The sequence below is a fragment of the Halictus rubicundus genome, chromosome 17 (genome assembly GCF_050948215.1).
Source record: "Halictus rubicundus isolate RS-2024b chromosome 17, iyHalRubi1_principal, whole genome shotgun sequence".
NCBI classification, from domain to species: domain Eukaryota; kingdom Metazoa; phylum Arthropoda; class Insecta; order Hymenoptera; family Halictidae; genus Halictus; species Halictus rubicundus.
In genome coordinates this window covers 8,157,686-8,165,835 of record NC_135165.1, presented here as the reverse complement: position 1 = coordinate 8,165,835, position 8,150 = coordinate 8,157,686, and positions in this window count along the sequence as shown.

The following is an 8,150-nucleotide window of genomic DNA, read 5'->3' as shown; positions in this document are numbered from 1 at the left end:
TCGCGTATTTACACGAGGCCCTAATGCGACTCGCGCTGCCAGGATCGTTACTCAGGATCCTCGAGTGGCCTTAGAGAACCAGGTTTCCGTCTTAATGATGATTAACCTGGCCATCGACTACGATTCACCCATTCAACCACTCACAGGGACACACTAAATCTCACCAACACATCTCCCGGTCATAAAATACTCCGGAATCCCTTACCGAAGCATTTTTTTTCTCCGTTTGTCCTGAAATGGTACCTCGTTTCTTCAGACCACGATATTTCATGGTGGCATGTTGCCAAAAATTCTGCAAAAATTAACTGAAGTACTTCTCAGTACACAGATTAATCCTATGAAATTGGAATGGTGGGAAGATGTTGAAGTAGCTGAGCATTCGCAATTATTTTGCACCACAATAGGGAATATCCGAGTATATACAATTATTTTATTATTTGTTCTTTTCTAAACTCTGCACATAAGAGTGAAGATGCCATGGGCATAACTACACCGGATTTTATGCATTTACGACAAAAATAAGTGCAACTTAAAACAGTAGAAAAAGTGCAAGAATTTGAGAACATCAACATATTTTTTACAACTTAACTACGAAAGAGAGAAACGAGCTCATATTTAGGCCTTGCGGCGCGCAATTGATGCAAATAATTTTGATCTTGCACAGAGATCGGCAGTCTATTAGCGTATCGCCGGCCGGGGACTCTCGATTCGACAGTCGATAGCGGCCGATAGTGATCGATTTCGCGTGCATCCGCGCCACGTTAAACGATACCGCACGGTTTTATTAACGAGTGCCGGTATCGCGGTACCGGGCAACTTTGTAGTGCCGCCGGTATAATTAACCGACGGGTAATTAAGAAGGTAAGTACTGCGCGGCCGCGTCTTCGCGCCGCGCACGAAGCCAGACACGATCCGCTTAACGACGTGCAACATTGTTATGTCTGGAACGCACGGTTGCCTGTTTACGGTCCACCGAACAACTTAACTCGTCGACCGGGAACAACCGAATCACTTTGGGACCGAGCTACATATACACGAAAGCGTTTCGGCGAGAGGCGGTTCTTCATTTTTGCGCCGGGCAACTGTGACTTTCCGCAGACGTTTACACGCGATACTGATTATCTTTCCCCGAAATTTATAACGTCGATTCGGGCCGGAAAGCTTCGACTGGTTTGCGATAACGCGGTCCGAATTCCAAGGTTAATTCAATCGAAGGAGATCGGCGATTGTGGTCGATTTTTTTGTGACCTTTACGAAAACGCTCGTTTTTTTTTTTTAAGGTTTCACAAATCAGGTTCTGAATTGGATGTTCGTAGTTGTATTGATTGGAACAAAATTGCTTAATTGCCACCGTTTTGCCAAGCACCGTCAAGGAAAAAATTGCACTGGCTGCCATGTTAGTGCAGCATTACGTGCTCTGATTCCGAGGCTGCCGATCAGGGCTAGCAGCGCTGCCATTAAGGGCTGCGACCGGAAGTTGCCTTGCGCTCAACGGCGGGCGCGATTAATTACACGGACGTTGACTCGAATTATGTAGCACGTTAAATTTAGGCCGCCGCTATCGCGATCGCACGCTGTATTCTATTAGCCCTCGCCACGATTTTGCTCGGCCACGTGGCCGTTCGCGAAACCTAAACAATTTTCCCGAACAGTTTCGTACAGGTTTGCGTGGAAAAATTTCGGTTGCCGCAGCGAGTCGGAGGAAAGTTGTATAATAAAACCGAGAGAGACTTTCACGTTGTGCGCTTCCAAGCGAACGGGATTTTTTTTTAGTTAAAAGCGTGTAAGACACAGTACATGTATTTTTATTATGCATAATATTAGGGATATTACCGCGTAAGTGCTTGTCGGCGAGAGGAGCAAATGAATATGTATGCTAACGAGGGGAACGCGTATTACACGAGATTACTTGTCGGTTTGCTAATTTTTCTGCGAAATTGTACCGCTTCGTTCTTTATAAGCCAGAAAATTGTTTGGAAATTCGATATTGCGCGATATTCTCGGAAGAACGTGGTGGGGTGGCCTTGATGAAGATTATGATACTAATTAAATAATTGTACACTTATGAGATTGGTTCTGGGCTGTTGGATACAATAAAAGAGAGTGTCCGTTTAATTATTTTCAGTGCACAAGGCGATTTTATTAGCAAGAGGACTTTAACACTAAACCTACCGCAGGTTGTCAAACTACTTACCTGTTTCAGATTTTCATTTTACAATTATTGAAGTTATAAAGATGTCTCCACAGGAATTGATTCAATAAATTTCTTTGATAAATTCTTTATTTATGACAATACATGTCAGCCAATTTTAATGATCTAGGTTTAGTGTTAATGTAGGGTTGTTTTAGGGTAGTTAAATAGGGGTTGCAAGCAGACTGTGCATCGTCCTGAAGTTAATCGTACAATCGTACAAGGGGCTGTTAGAAAAATCGAAAAATTCGATCGATTTTTGAGGGAACAATATTTATCAGTCACAGTACAAGGTCTACCTCCGGTGGCATAATGCTCGCGGTAAGATGCCCGTTGAAACGCGAGTTTATTTAGTATCGAGTATAGTGTATAAAGAGGTCCCCCGCATCGGCGTAACGTATTTTATAATTATCCCCGCGAAATTGCTGGCTCGTACTCGGGGGTGAGGCTCGCGTTCACGCACACGCATGATGCACGCGGCGCATTAACGTGGAAGACGTACGGCGGCCGTAGAGGCGAAGTTATGCGAGTCGCCGGCTATGTCGGACCATAAGTGAAGAGAGGCAATTGCCTTTTACACATCTCCTCGTTCCCATTTCCCCCCCCCCCCCACGGACCAAGTGGCGAAGAAAAGAGAGAGGGAGAGAGAGAGGGAGAAAGAGAAAGAGAAAGAGAAAGAGAAAGAGAAAGAGAATGAGTGCCATTACGTCTCCTAAGAATCGCTTCTCGCTTTTCTGTCCGCGGCTGTGTTCGTGCGGCCGATTGTTAGCGCAGTGCAACCGCGTCCCTGCACGTGGATATCGATCGACAGTGCAATACCGCTTCTTCAGGAATGCCGGCCGCACTCAAGGACTGCCGACAGAAAAACGGCTAACTGTTAATCGCGATGCGCTGCCGCGAGTGACAATATAATTCAGTTCCGAGAACCCGGTTTCCGGCGAACCGCCGCCGCGACGGGGAATTCGATAGACTGCGCTGCCATCGTCGCTTCCTCCGCCATCAGGATTGACAGGATGGTCACCTGGCGCATTGTCGATCCTCACCCCTAACTGGGGATGTCGACTGAACGACGCGCGACGACTTTTATGCGATCTTATGGGCGATTATGTGCGATATTCGTTTAGAGCGCGTTAGATAATACTGACATTTTTAACCCTTTGCACCCTTCAACTCGGAAACCAAACATTTCCAGTATTTCCATTCTATATGATTTTTCTTTCATTTTACGCGCATAAAACAATTTACACGTACAATACCGCCGTATGTAATATTTTATTAAACATAAACAAACTTAACCCCTTGCACTACTATTTATTTTGTGATTATAATGATTGATAATTCTTCGTCGTTCAGAATTTCATAGAAAAAGAAAGATGTTTTCTCCAAAGGATATATATCAACTACAACAAAATAGAATTTTATTTTATTTTATTATGAAATTAATAACATACATATTTATTAGACTCTGTTCAGAATCTTCATCGCGAATCTAACTCGATATTGTGGGGGAAGGGGTTGATAATGTAGAAAATATTTTGAATAATGATTGAGAAATTTTTCATTTTATGCATACGAAACTATTGTAATTTACACGTACAATACTGGTATATTTAGAAATTTATTGAATATAACCGAACTTAGTAACGTAGAAAATATTTTTGATAGTGATAGAACAATTTTTGGTGGCGCCTCAGAAACGCTACTCGAGCGCTAAGGGTTAAACCAGGACTATAGTCCAATTATAGGTTATACAGTTACCGTATGTTGATCTTGCAAAGAAGAGTCCAGCTAATTAAAAATTGGCTTCAATGAATGCATGAACGAAATACATTGAGTAACCTTTTACAATTAAAAGGGAAGGTTTTGTTCACTTTGAAAAGATACATCTTAATAGTACTCGAGCAATAATACATTAAGTACATTTTTAAGATCAAAGGGAAAGATGTTCTTTACTGTAAGTCGGTACGTTTTGTTAATTCACGAACGACATACATTGAGTGAATTTTTAAGAGTAAGAGGAGAGGTTAGGTTCACTTTAAGAAGGTGCGTTGCGTTAGTTCATGAAGGAAATACATTGAGTAAATTTGTCAGGTTAGGCAACAAGGCTTGGTTCATTTGAATCCACTTTTGTTGCAGATTGAGAGGAAAATTCGCCACCGTGCAGCGTAGTGTTTCGCAGGGTTGAACAATGTGATTGCAACTTTCCCCGACAGACAATAACCCGCTCGTTTTATTAATGCGCGGGTCCAGTTTCAAAGGTCATCGCCTGCTCTATAAATAAAGGTTGGTCCCACGTTCAATGGAAATTCGAGGTGTTGAATTTAATAACCGCGCAGCGTGTTGGTTTTCTGCTTGCCGACCACGCCAGGCCGCAAGCATTCCGGGGAAAGTTTTGTAAAAGATGAAATGAATTGGACGTCAAACGGCCACCACGCCTTGAATGTCCACCTAGGCACCCACGGAGTGCCATTTCGTCGGAGATAGATAGCGAGATTCGATGTTACGTCTCATTTTTACTGTAAATGAGACACTGCTCGCTCGATCGGAGATAAATTCTTCATAGTGGGCCACGCGAGTCGCACAACTTGATCTTTAGTATCGTTTAGTATGATATACCGCTTGGAAAAATATTTGGTACATGTACTTCCTCTTAATCGTCGGTTCACGCGTGTTGGAAATTATTGCTGAAGTTGGAAGTGGAAAATGTGTCTGCATAAAATTAGAGATTCTCTGCAAATATTATTTTAATACAGGATTTATGTGTAAAGAGGCTCAGAAGCAAATCATTATTTATTTTATTTTTTGTACCTGTGTCTCTTTGTAATAATTATTCTTCCAAACCTTTATACACAACGACTGGATTCTGAGATCTCTATGTGTGTGTTTTATTGCTTCATTTTGTGTACTAACGCTAGGCTGTGGATCTTTTTGGGACCTAACACTAAAATTGATTACTTTGAAAATTATTAGATAAACTGTTTTAGCTTGTCGAGACGGTTACAAATGGATTATTGAAGTAAGAACGTTGCGTTTCGTCCGAAAACTTTCTTTCGCCGCGTTCGCCTGTATTCCTTTTGCTCCTGTGTTCGTCGAAACGAAAGTCTTATCGCGTTGGATCGTTACCGGGCGCCGCTAATTGTCACGCTAATTTCCACGGTTGGCTATCGACTCGATACCGGAATGGTTGTGTAAATTTCTCTCTCTCTCTCTCTCTCTCTCTCCCTCTCTCTCTCTCACTCTCAGTGGCGGTGGCGCGCGATTCGGTTTCTTTTGCTTCCTCTACGACCACGTACCGAAAACGATGCGGACCCGCCCGTAATGGTAAACGCGATCGAGAGAAATTCCATTGGTACCGGGAATCGAAGCCGGGGGAGAGTCATTAACACTTCTAAGTTGATCGGCGTGCAGAGAGAAAATGGGCGAGACGTGGCGGGAACCATAAGCAGAGGAGAACGTGGCCCCGAAGGAGTACCTCGCTCTTGCGGATAGTTCTGTATATCTCCGCGGGCAGAGGCCGTCGACGGGGTCCACGGAAGAAGGGGAGCGACGGGTTTAATTAAACACACTTAATTAACTCTAATGTATGACAGCGAGCACGTACCGACGCTCTACGGAGAGCTTCTCTCACTCTATCTTTCTCTCTCTCTCTCTCTCTCTCTCTCTCTCTCTCTCTCTCACTCTTTCTCTCGCTCGCCTGGTGTCGGTGTTTCCGTTCTCTCTTTCTGTGGGCGCACGTAAGACACGCGTGTCTACAGCTGTACGACGTGTACAGACCAGCATAAATGGCTCGGGCTGGTACACGTGCTGGAGTTCATGAGAACCGGTCAAATAGCCGATCATCAGTCGACACCGCTGCAATCGTTGCCAACCACTCAGAAAAACCGTGCACCTACACCCTGCAGAACCGTAAATGCACCTTGCGCTCGAACATCTTCCGTATCGAACCTCAATCGAGACATGTGTGGATTGGACATCGATTTTATTAATTCAGGCTCGATCCTGTACTAGGTACCATCCATTATTCAGAGATTCCCGATGTCCAGATGCTGATCCTAACCCTTTAATGATCATGGGATGTATATGTGCTCGTTCTAACCCCTGTGTAATAAATGCATTGCGGATTTTATGCGCTTACGACAGAAATTTCTTGTAATTTCAAATGATAAAAATATTAACCATTTGCACTCGGTGCTATTTTCATTCTAAAATTAAATTTTTCTTCCGTCTTAGAATATTCTCATTCTATTCATACGAAACTGATCCGATTTCCACATATAATATTTAAATGTTTAGTGATCTATTACATACAAATTTTGTAATGTAACAAATATTTTGTAATATTTTTTGTAATTTCCTTGAAATAATGCCACAACAATTTGTAGTGGTGCTTCAAAGTCATCACTCGAGTGCTAAGGGTTAAAAGAATTTACAGGCGTCAATGTGCCCCATTTATCGGGAACACACGTGTTCCTAGTTTCTGTTCCTTAAAACAGCCAACAAAAAAAATCGTACGTAAATTTTTAAAACAGCTTCAGTATTCAAGTTATAATACATTCATACACGAAAAAAATTTTGCGCTAACTAGGAGAACAGTGCAATGCATATGTAAGGCTACACAGTCTCACGTTCGTTAATACCGCGGCAAGTCTGTGACGTCCACGATCTCGCAGTTTGCTTGATGAAACTTAATTTTATACATTCTGTTGGTTAAAGTACACAGCATAGTATTCAGAGAACCCACGACTTTCTTCAGCGAAATTTAATGCTTCATAAAGGAGGTAAGCGACGCAAGAAAAATGCTGGTAGCGAGCGTGCCGAACGAAACCAGCAGAAGATTGTTTATGCACACACGTGCTGCGAACAGTATCGCACAGAGAATTTTGTCCGGGATAAAACCTGCACGGTCCGATGAGTTAGGAATGGGATTGTAGCAGCGGGGTTTCGCGAAACGCGAAAACACGCGAGCGCGAGCTACGAATAGTTTGTCATCGCGCGGCGGCAAACGCGTTTCTCATTCGCGGCGGGCCCTCAGTTTTTAACCGCGGCAAAACCGGATTCGTACGGTCCCGACAGGGTACGTGCGCGTCAAGCAGATTCCCAGCTCTTAATTATTCATGCGGACGGTTCCGTGGAAGAGGCGAGGGAAATTCGGAGTGGCTCTAAGCGCCGCTGAAAGCCAACTTGTCGGCCGGTACCTCGCGAACTCCCACGAAGCATTCCACCCCGAGCCAAGTTTTCCGCGTGTCACCGATCAAACACGCTCCGGAACGCTCCTTTTTACCCTGCTCTTACTTCCCCGCCAACTTTCCTAACCCCACCCCACAAGTCGTTGACGTCTGCACGCCGGCGTTGTAATGAGAAAGTTTTTATCGTCGCTCGCAAACTTTTCAACGATCGTCGTTTTTCCGTCGCGACAACGCAACGCCCAGCTCGTATCGGCGAGCGAAACGCTTGTTGGTGACCGAGACATTGTGCAATTTAACCAGCGGATTTTGCAATTTTAGAATTATTCTTTTAGCTATTTCGTAGGGGACAAAGTTTCGTTGAGTATTTTTGCAAATTATAAACTTTGTTGGGATGACGAGGTTAGGAGATTAAATGCAACTTTATATTTTAAGCGTTTATTTAAACTCCGCAACGGAAGAAACGTTGATCAGCTTGATTAATATTGTTCGCATATAACACAATTCTGTATTTGACTGATACACTGAAAGTGTGACTATCGGTAGTTGGAATAGAAATGTGGGAGCTGTTACTGGCTCGGTAGACTGGCTTGGACTGACTGTTGCCTTCTTCCTCCTTAGGCCCTTTAACCCTTTCGCTTCGGCAGTCCAGTCCGCCGAAGTGCCGTCACCGAACGGAAGCATGCGCCAGAAATGTGCACAGTGCGCGTGGTTATTGTATATACGTTTTTCTACGTCTTAAATAATTACTATGCTTAATAAAACAATTATTGCTC